The sequence below is a fragment of the Lissotriton helveticus genome, chromosome 8 (assembly GCF_964261635.1).
Source record: "Lissotriton helveticus chromosome 8, aLisHel1.1, whole genome shotgun sequence".
NCBI lineage: Eukaryota > Metazoa > Chordata > Amphibia > Caudata > Salamandridae > Lissotriton > Lissotriton helveticus.
The window spans coordinates 1,417,254,639-1,417,266,643 of record NC_136069.1 but is presented as its reverse complement, the minus strand read 5'-3'; positions in this window follow the sequence as shown (position 1 = coordinate 1,417,266,643).

The window sequence follows — 12,005 nt, the reverse complement described above, 5'->3', positions numbered from 1 at the left end:
GACTCTTGAAACTTCACAACAAGCATCTCCAGATAACTTGTGGTATTGTAATTTGTTATCATGCTCCACTGGCAGCATCAGTAGATGATGCAAAGTAATACCTTTAATGTTATGAGCTGCCAGTCCAGTTGGAGCGGTGACAACACAAGACAGCGATGACTCAGTCCTTTTCTGCAAATAACATGAAATTGCTTTAATGAGGAAACTTTTTCCAGTTCCCGCTTCTCCACTCACGTACAGTCGGACAGGTTTCAACGACGTACATGAGCACTCCTTCTTCTCATGACTTAATCCATGATCAATTTGGTTGGTAACTTCGTCATATATTTTCCTCTGCTCAACGTTGAGTTGTCTTTCCAAGTCTTCTAAGTTAACCGCATCCTCCTGAGCATGTGCCATGGCTCTTTCCACTTCAATCATGGCAGTGGCAGCTTCATTTTCGATAACTGGTCCTCCTAGTGGATCCTGACTCAATGAAACAGAACTCTGACTGTCCTGAGAACTGTCTCTAGCAATCTCGGCTGCAATCGTTGCTTCCTGCTCGATTTCCGCATTCAACATTTCTAGATATTTGAGAAAAACAGGACATTCTATGGTCTCCTTGGCGGCATTGAAAGAGTCTTCGTAACAGAGGAAATCTCCAAGCAGTTCCTCTTCTGCACGCCAAGGCTTGAAAAGTTGCAAAAGTGCTAAATAGAAAAACTCTTTTTTTTCAGGAGATTCGCCACTCAATTTTCGATGGTTTACCAAGTGGCATTTTCTTTGCTTGACGAGACATCCCTCACTTCCAATTACAGCATACACTCCTTTATCAATATCTTCTTTGATGTTCCTCTTGAATATGTAATTTTGTAGAACCTCATACAGACAAACATTCTCGAGGTGTCTGCTTCTATTTGGATAATATGTATCCAACATGTTGGTCTTCAAAATATCAGTACTGTTTGGCTCCTTTTCCGCCAAATACTCAATTTCCCGCACAGGTTTCAGAAGTCGATTACGCGTTGCAGCAAGACCAAGACTCGCCCAAACGATACTCCTGGATTTGGCATAGAGACTTGCTGAAGACAACCGGTCAGAACATTCGTAAGCTCCGATTTCTCGATGCGACAACATCTTCAGACTGAAACTGTACAACTTCTTACTGAGGCTCTTTTCATGGGAAATGTCCTCCCACATATCCTTCAATTCTGTCTTTTCTTTTTTGGTGATGTAAGAGGTCACATACCGAGCCACAGCCATACAGTTATCAGCCACGAACTGTATATCCATGTTAGCATTCCACATGGACAAAATCACTGGGTTGTAGTCGTTGATATACTTGGACTCTTCGTTCCTTTTCAAATTGTATGTGTTTTTAGGTGATTTCTTCATCACATTATGTCGCAGCGAAGACATCAAACTGTTCACTCTTCCTTTAGAAATCACCGGTCATGGAAAGGCGAAACGACATTTGGTGTAGAACTTGTCCTTGTTTCTGAATTTACGACGACAGTACTTTCCGCAACGATGGCTTTGGAAGCGTAGAACTTGTTCTCTTAGGCGTTTGTCCTCCTTTGCGTTTGGAACAGCACATGTAGAATACTGTTCTATGAAACTCATCACTAACTCTTCTGGATCTGTTCCAAATTTAGGTGCATCCTTGATCCACAGCAGCATATGTATATGAGGAGCACCTCTTGCTTGGTACTCCTTTCTCCAGAAGAAATCCAACACCTCTCCAAGAGGTGGATTTCTCTTGTTCATGATGAAAGACATCATAGCTTCAAATCTATGATTGAAGTACCTGCATACATTCACTGGATCCAAAGAGCACAGTTCTCCGGGTGTCTTGAATTCGATATTTTCAATGTTTCCATTTGCCTCTTGTAGAAATTCAAGTAAGTCTTCCCAGCCATACTCGGCACAGCTGAGAGTGAGGAACCATGTGGGAGTTCCTAAGTTCCTCAGCATACATTTTAAATCACCATGACGACGGTACCAGTACTCATTAGTACCACGCTGACACGCCATGAGATTAATCAGGTGAGAATCCAAAATACTGTCTTGCACATTGACTTTATCCATAAAGTCACTTGCCGAGATGTTTTGCATCTGTATACCACTTTTCAAGATGTGGTTCACTGCATATGACAGTCCAGACAGATCGCTTTCAAACAGGAGATGAAACAAATAGGGAATGCATTGTCGAAACCTAGGATCTTCTGCATACAATCGTAAAGTCCGGTATTCAGAAGCAGGAATTTGATGAGGTCGCTCATCATATCTTCCTCCTTGACCTGTTGGAAATAGCTGTGGGAAACACCGAGCTTCCAAACTTTCCTCCCAAACACTAATGGGACTCCCTTTGGCTTGTTTCATTTGAAACAACTCAATAGCATTCCCCATGACTTCCTTGGAATGCAAAGGATGAACACTATAATGTTCATATATTTCTTCACTTTTAGAGGGTTCTACTTTCTCAATTTGACCAGCACACAAATCGCTATCCTCTTCTTCACTTACTTCCTCTTCTGCAACATATACATTCTTATAGTACTTATTGTTTTTTTTCAAATACAATGTTGCCTTTTTGACTTTCCTAACATCCACTAAATCTTGCCATATTTTCTTACTCTTTGTCGGAACCCCATTAACTAAGATAACCAGAGGTTCCTCTTCCACTTTTTCTACTCCAATTGTATTAATGTTTTTCTTCAAATCTAGAGGCAAATAAACAACTCTTCCCTTTAATCCTCTCTGTAAATCTGATGGAGGCAATTTCCCTGTCTTTGGCTCCATTCTTACAATAGCCTGAAAGGGATGGATACTTTGAATCAAAATAGATTCATAAGTATTTAAATCCTTCAATTCAGAAGGAATCTCAACCAATTCCAGATTATTATGAACCGCTCTAGCAGGCATCTGGTTTTGATTTAATTTGTTACAACAATAAGTACACACACGTTGATCCAATCCCAAATCAAAACAATTTTCTACCATCAAGTATGTTGCAAAATCCTTCCATTCACTATTATTTTCCCTTTCACTTTTTGCATATAAATCCACTAACTTAGTCTGATTCTTATAATAAGTGCGTCGACAACACACACAAGTGAAATTAGGCCTCTCACTTGATTTCACCTGAAACGTGGCAATTTCCTTCTGAAAATTATCTGTACTGGAAACCTGTACACTATCTTCCACATTACCCTCTTCTTCTGGGTCAATTTCAACATTCTCCTCTTTACTTCCAAAGTAACAAAACTCAATTTCTTCACAAATATTCTTCACATCTATTTCAGAACCATGCAAAAGAGCAGTGCATAATTGTTTAAGCATAACTGCTGGACTCTTAGCATAATACAACATTCTAACTAATTTCCTCACTTTATTATGATGCACTGCTAGCATCCTGAAATGATGAAAAACACTCTGGCATACTCTCCTGGAAAGACAAGCCAGTGAATGACCATGCAAACCTGTCACTTCTCTCACTCTGCAAGGATCTAATTCTTGCAACATCTTCATTTTCTGTTTTAAAGTTTTCTTATTAAATGTCCGTACAAAATCACAAAGCAAATTGATGGAGTCCTGTCGCACACTGCAAATACTACTACACTTCCAGATATACACTGGTCCCTTAGGACGTCTTCCTAAAACCTCATTACCTAACACCTCTTCTGCCTCTGTTGTCACAAGTTTTTCTTTTTCAACTGGACAACCATCTTTCACCTCATAAGCTCGACCACTGGTGTCAAATGCATGCACCAAATCATTATCCTGGAAATAACTCTCCTCATTAAAAAATGCCTCACAACTTGAACTATGCATCCATTCTCCTGAAAAAACTTCACAAAAATTACTACGATTAACTGTTCTCTTCCATCTACTATTTCTGTGTAGTGAAGACAATGTGAGCAAAAGATCGTGATGGAGTCCAGTGCAGTGCAAATAAATAAGAAAGTGTGGTGAGATTAAAAAAGGATAGAAGATCAATACGAAACTTTAATATAACTTGATCACTCCCTTACTAAAAACAGGGACAGTGCAGAGAAGCAGTCTAATCATATAACTGCATGTATTCGGCCAACATGTTTCAGCCTCAAGGGAAACAAATCCCACGGCTTTCTTCAGGGCCACAGTCCTTAACGTTTGCTACTGCATATCATCCAACGTGCAAAAATCAATCAATCAAAGGATACAACTGTGTCGTGATAAGTTTTCCTCAATCCTCTGTATCAACAGGTGTCGATTTTATCTGTTTTGTACAGGGAGCAAACCTCACCTCTCCTGGAACCATGCTCAGGATAATATGAGGCCCCGCTCTGTCCGTCGTTGCCTCGTAGCTACCAACTGAGCTCTTTTGCTCACATGGTCTTCACTACATTTGGAGATGTGACCCAGATAAGCATAGGTTATGGATTAGTCTCAATGATCATGGGACACACCATTCCTATTTGGTTGACCAAATGTGAATATATGATCTACATCTGACGTTGATGGACATCCAATTTTTCTCTGTATGGGTCTATTCTATACTTGAAGTGAATCCCAATACATGGCATGCTCGGTTTGGCACTTTATGAGTAAGCTAAATGTTTTTTAGCCTCAGCAATGCACACTGACTAGGTTAGCAGTGTGGTTTGTTGTTTGGAGCATGTTAGGCCCAGTTATAGACCCCCAGTGTGTGTTTTTTGTTCTTGCATTAATTGAGTGGGAGACTTCACCCTGGGAAGGTCTTTAACTATTCTCCCTCTGACCCTTCTTCTCCGTTTTGTTTAGTATATATTAGAGTACACCAAGACAGTGTGAGGGAAAACGACATCAGCTCTGCAAAGATTTCTTACATTAGGATTTCCAGCCCTATCCCAGTCAATGTGTCTAGGTCTTTGCCACTACAGTGCACAATCATGAGGTGAGGATCCACAATGGATTTAACCAAAGCCAGCAACTGATGACATTTTACCCCTCTCTGGACAAACCAAGTAATCTGCCCATTTAGTAAACCTAACGTTCTGTCAATAGCTCACTTGTTTGCAGCCTATTTAGCCCAATATATATACATGTGGCCCACAATCCATACTCTCAGCATTTTGAAATAAAAGAGCAATTCTAGCCAGGAGAAGGCTGGGGTTGAATGAGGTAGTTTTCCAAAGGAAAATCCGTTAAAATGGAGTCTTTTAAAAAAGAATATATATAAATATTTAATTGTATGCGGTCACATGAAAGTAAATAAAATTAGGTAGCGTGTTGGAAGCCTTAGCAAGAAGTCTTATTATTGGCTGTTGTTTAGAAAAGAAATATAATATAGACATGGATATGCTTTTGAATCTGTGTAAGCACACCTGCTTTATCTTATTTGGAAGCAACATGTGCCTTATAGAATGTTCCGTGAACTTGTGACCTACTGGCTCCAATGGGTTGCTAGGTACACTGAGATAAGAGTGTATTGGGGAGAAGGGTTTTAAAGAGAGATTACATTTTTATTTTAAAAGTTGAGGAGTGATGACACAATTTAAGTAATACAAAAGGGGGTGGTGATGGACGGGGGATTGACTGGGGGAGTGTGTGACATTGATCCACATTCAGTCCATCACTTGTTGTTTTTACAATTTAAGTAATGGCATTTTTTAATTTCCAACTCAGGACTATGTTATAAACTGTTGTGTTGTATTTAATTTTCAGAAAAATTAACCTAGATATTGGTTTGAACTCCAATTTGTTGAATGATTACTCCATGATGATTGTGAAAACATAGCGAAAACGTGCCATCAGGCACCTCGTTTTGAAAGAGAGGAAAAGGGTTAAGAAATGTTAACCATTCACAAGTGGAGATGCAGTAGTCTATAATGAAAGACATGATTTCATTTGTTGCCTTTTTCATGATGATATAGTGGAAAGCTGAAGAGGTTGCCATTTTAGAGTTGCTTTGTATGAGAGTGGTGTACCAGATTAAGTGATTTGCCCAGAATCACAAAAAGTTGAGCATCCCTGCCGAGACTCGAATCAGGTTCCCCAGCTCTGAGATCAACCGCCCTAGCCATTAGGCAATAGGAGTTTGATAGAAAAAGAGTATCTATTTGAGGGTATGTGTGGAAGAGGTTAGTGGTGAATGTTTTGGAGAGTAAGGGAAAAATAAATAAGTGCCTCTTTATTACACTGTACATTTTATTGAAAATTAACAGTATAGTCTTGTGGAAAGTTGCAATGAGGAACTAAGAATGTTTTGAATGTCTAAACATCATGTGCAGAATAGATAAATCTGTTATTTGCACTCTGAGAGTTGTAGTGCTTTTAGTAACATTATTAAACAGGAATAGTGTAGTGAGAAATAAAAGATGAGAACATGTTATCCGCCAGCATATGAATTAGAAAAAGTAATACTCATTAGGTATGTAGTGGGAAAAGGTTGTTAAAGTGTTTTTTGACTTATATGATCTCTTTACATATGCTTAGATGGTGAGATATGTTTTTTTTGGTTGCAGATAGCTATATATATATATATATATATATATATATATATATATATATATATATATAGATATATAGATATATAGATAGATAGATAGATAGATAGATAGATAGATAGATAGATAGATAGATAGATAGATAGATAGATAGATAGATAGATAGATATTCACTGAAAAAACCATAGGTTATAGACCATATATAGTTAGGAATTAACATTTACAAAACCTTATTTTGTGACCAAGAGCACAAGTTGCTCGAAACGCGTAACCTGAGAGGTTTTCATTAAAATCTCCCTTACTGCAGCCTACGTGGTCCGTGTCTTCATTTACGGCGGAAGTGTGCTGTTTGAAGAGTTTGTTTATATATATATATATATATATATATATATATATATATATATATATATATATTACCTACTGGCGATAGCCAGTAGGTATATATAGTTAGGATTTTTTTCCTATGGGATTTTTGAAAATTCTATGTCGAATAACTTTGGCGTTTGAGGACAGAATTGGCTGAAATTTCAGGAAAATGGAACATTTTGTTTCTGAGCAGCCCCTGAAAATTTGGGGGGTTTCGTCAAGGGGGGGCCGAGAAAAAAGGGGGGTCCCAAAACGTGTTTTTCCCATGCAATTTTCCATAGGGCGGTTGGCCTCACTTTTAGCCTGATCTGCTGAATGGATTTACACCAAACTTGGCAAAATTGTAGGGACTGGTAGCCCGATGTGCCTTTGCTATGTCTCAAGATATAGGCTCCAGTGGTTTTTACGAAAATTAACTTTGAAAAATATATATTGGGCTACATTGGGCTATATATATGTTGGAGCCCAAATGTAGCCCAATGTAGCCCAATGTAGCCCAATGTAGCCCAAAGATGGCCACCAGGGACAAAAAAAAACAAATGTAGCCCAAATATCAGCCAGATGTAGCCCAACTATAGCCCAATGACAGAATGTCCCAGAGTGTTCTAAAGAACAGCTAGAGTGCTAACAGTCCTACTTATTACAACGGTATGGCACACCTGAAGCCATCTTGATTGGAATAAAGTGGTAACTCTTAAAACATTTAATTTAAAAAGGAACAAAATGAGGGGGTTCATTTTGCCATAGAAAGTATGATTAGCGAATATATGACGAAATCCCGCATACCATCAGTCCGCAAAAAATATCCCGCATGTACTATTAGGCCACAAATTAAAATAACGAAAACCTTTAGAACGAATATGCCTTTAGCATACAATAAACAACTAAACTACCCTAAACCCTAAAACACTACCCCCAGCATGACCCTACACTACACAAACAGTACAACACTACCCTAAACCCTAAAACACTACCCCCAGCATGACCCTACACTACACAAACACTACAACACTACCCTAAACCCTAAAACACTACCCCCAGCATGACCCTACACTACGCAAACACTACAACACTACCCAAAACCCTAAAACACTACACCCAGCATGACCCTACACTACGCAAACACTACAACACTATCCTAAACCCTAAAACACTACGCCCAGCATGACCCTACACCACGCAAACACTACAACACTACCCTAAACCCTAAAACACTAGCCCCAGCATGACCCTACACTACGCAAACACTACAACACAACCCTAAACCCTAAAACACTACCCCCAGCATGACCCTACACTACGCAAACACTACAACACTACCCTAAACCCTAAAACACTACCCCCAGCATGACCCTACACTACGCAAACACTACAACACAACCCTAAACCCTAAAACACTACCCCCAGCATGACCCTACACTAAACAACCACCACAACTCTACACTACACTAACACAACACTACACTACACAACACTACACTACACTACACAATCACTAACCCACGAAAAAATTAACACAAACCCACTTACCTCTCTCGTCATCGTGGTTTTCACAACGCAAATGCATTTACCATACATGCCTTTAAAACGTCATTCTTTGTAAAGGCATGCGCGATAAATGCACATGCGTTTTGAAAAAATGCGGGATAATGGTATGCGAGGTCAATGACCTTGCGGGATAATGGTATGCGGACTGAAAGTCTGCGGGATAAAAAATGCGGGAAAATGGCTGCAAACCATGATTAGCAGCAGACTTCCCTGGTGAGCACTAGCTTTACTACAGTGATCTAATGAGCAACTAGAGTGCTAACATTCAGAATTTATGGCAAATGTGTGACACATCTGAATGCCTTCTTGATAGAACCAAAGTAAACAAGCATTGAAAATGCAATAGATCTCGCCCTCGTTTAAGTTAAAGCCATTCTGTTTGTAATGAGGTGGCTTTTTAGCTTTGCTTTTATTAGTGTTTTTAAAACTTTCATGTAAATATCATGCATATGTATACATATATGTATATGTATGCATGCATTTATATTTATATAGATATGCAGATTATATATGTTTATATATGTATATTACCTACTGGCGATAGCCAGTGGGTATATATAGTTAGGATTTTTTCTCTATGGCATTTCTGAAAATTCTATGTCTAATAACTTTGGCGTTTGTGGACGGAATTGGCACATTTTGTTTCTGAGCAGCCCCTGAAAATTTGGGGGGGTTTCGTCAAGGGGGGGCCGAGAAAAAAGGGGGGTCCCAAAACGCGTTTTTCCCATTCATTTTTCCATAGGGCGGTTGGACTCACTTTTAGCTCGAACGGCTGAATAGATTTACATGAAACTTGGCAAATTTGTAGATATGGTTTGCCCAATGTGCCTTTGCTATGTCTCAATATATGTGCTCCAGTGAATTTTGAGAAATTAACGTTTAAAAAAATATATATATCTGTGACAGCGCTCCGGTTAGCGCCCCGGTTCGCGTACCTGACGCGTAACGGAACTTCGCGAAGCGAAGCTGATTGGCTCTCCGGTGTCTGTCAACATTCTAAACAGTCCGGAGTGGCCGCCATCTTGTCTCTCGGTACGATCGAGAGACAAGATGTGGTGAAAAACGAAGGGGGAAATGAAGGAAAGGGGACAAGTTAGACCACTCCTGACCCCCTAGGATTGATGAGGGGGATATTAAAGTGCCCCGCGGGGGAAAAAATAAAAAATAAAAAATGTTCGCGATTTTACGCCGTAGAGGCGCGTCCCGGTACGCGAACCGGGCAGCTCACCGGGCAGCTCACCGGGCAGCTCACCGGGCAGCTAACCGGCAGCGTAGCTGTCAACATTGTAAACAGTCCGGAGCGGCCGCCATCTTGTCTCTCGGTAGGTTCGAGAGACAAGATGTGGTGAAAAAAGAAGGGGGAAATGAAGGAAAGGGGGCAAGGTAAACCCCTCCTGACCCCCTAGGATTGATGAGGGGGATATTAAAGTCCCCCGCGATTTTTCGTGGTAGAGGCGCTTCCCGGTACGCGAACCGGGCAGCTAACCGGCAGCGTAACGGGAGTCCGCCATCTTGTGTTTTTGGAGCGTCCGGTTTGCGTACCGGGTAGCGTCCCGGTAAGCGTAACAAGGGGAAAACCAAGAGAAACAATAAAAAAAAAATTAAGGGAATAGATTTCCAGCAAACTTGGCAAAATTGTAGGGACTGTTTGTTTGATGTGCCTTTGCAAGGCCTCAAGATATGTGCACGTGTGGATTTTGTCTAATTAAGGTTAAAAAAAATATATATATCTGTAAGCGTGCTCCGGCACGCTTACGTTACGGGTTTTGTTTGCGATGCAGAGCCGATACGTCACGGTTATGCGACGCGTCATGAGGCGTCTCACGTGGCTACGTGATACGTCACATAATAAAGAATATATTTTACAGCTATAGATATTAGCTTTTAAAAAACCAATGAAATTCACTGAAAAAACCATAGATTATAGACCATATATAGTTAGGAATTTGCATTTACAAAACCTTGAAAATTCACTGAAAAAAACATATGTTAGAGACCATATATAGTTAGCTGGACATTTTATTGACATAAAACCAATGAAATTCCATATATAGTTAGTTGCACTAACTATATATCGCGCACCCGCAATCCACTGCTGATGATGTCACATATTACATCATTCATGACATGGTCAGTGACATCACTGATGACATCACTGATGACATCTCAAATGACATCACTGATGACATCACTGATGACATCTCAAATGACATCACTGATGACATCATGACACAACAATACCAGTTACTACATACGCACTCACTGATTCCTACGTCTACACACACATTCACTCATTCACCCATACAATCACTCATACATACAGTCACTCATTATTACAACACTATCATATGCACTCTATATGCACTCATACACCTATGCAGACACTTACACACTGCCACTCATCCATGGAGTTACTCACACACCTAGTCAGTCCTGTAAAGAATCAATCACACTTCCATTTCCTCATCTATACAGTTAAACACAGAACACCATACTTCAGTGACATCACTGATGACATCTCAAATGACATCACTGATGACATCTCAAATGACATCACTGATGACATCATGACACACCAATACCAGTTACTACATACGCACTCACTGATTCCTACGTCTACACACACATTCACTCATTCACCCATACAATCACTCATACATACAGTCACTCATTATTACAACACTATCATATGCACTCATACACCTAGTCAGTCCTGTGAAGAATCTATCACACTTCGATTTCCTCATCTATACAGTTAAACACAGAACACCATACTTTTCACACACATACTAACACATACTTACTCTCTTATACAATCACTGATACAAGTACACATTAATATGCACAGAGTCACACACCTCCCAGCCAGCCACACACACACTCAGTCTTCCATACATCCACTCATTCTTCAATATGTAAAACATATTTAAACTTTACAAAAACACACAGACACTAGATGATGTCATCAGTGATGTCATTTGAGATGTCATCAGTGATGTCATTTGAGATGTCATCAGTGATGTCATCAGTGATGTCACTGACCATGTCATGAATGATGTAATAGGTGACATCATCAGCAGTGGATTGCGGGTGCGCGTTATATAGTTAGTGCAACTAACTATATATGGAATTTCATTGGTTTTATGTCAATAAAATGTCCAGCTAACTATATATGGTCTCTAACATATGGTTTTTTCAGTGAATTTTCAAGGTTTTGTAAATGCAAATTCCTAACTATATATGCGGGACAGATACTCACCTGAGAAATACTGTAGCACTACATCTACCAAGAGGCCACGGGCGTGGCCACGCCCAACCGGGCGGGAGTTGATGTGTTGAACTGGTGCTTAAAACAATTATCGTGCCTGCATTCTCGAAAGCCAGAGAGCCCATGAGGAAGTGCCGGTGGGCATGAAACGCGTCGGGCGGAGCTGAGCGATATTATGGCGAAAGGACCTGGCTGTTCCCACTGCATCTTTTAATAAATGAATGGCAACAATAATTTTCCCTGTTTGGGCCCCCTCATTGCAGGCAAACTGTGTGGTGTATATTGAGCGGCTAGCCTGAGGCCGCGAGGGGTGCTCTGCGGCATTGTATGCCGTCCTGCAGCAGCGGTTAACTCCGAGGCAGCGTTGGAACAAG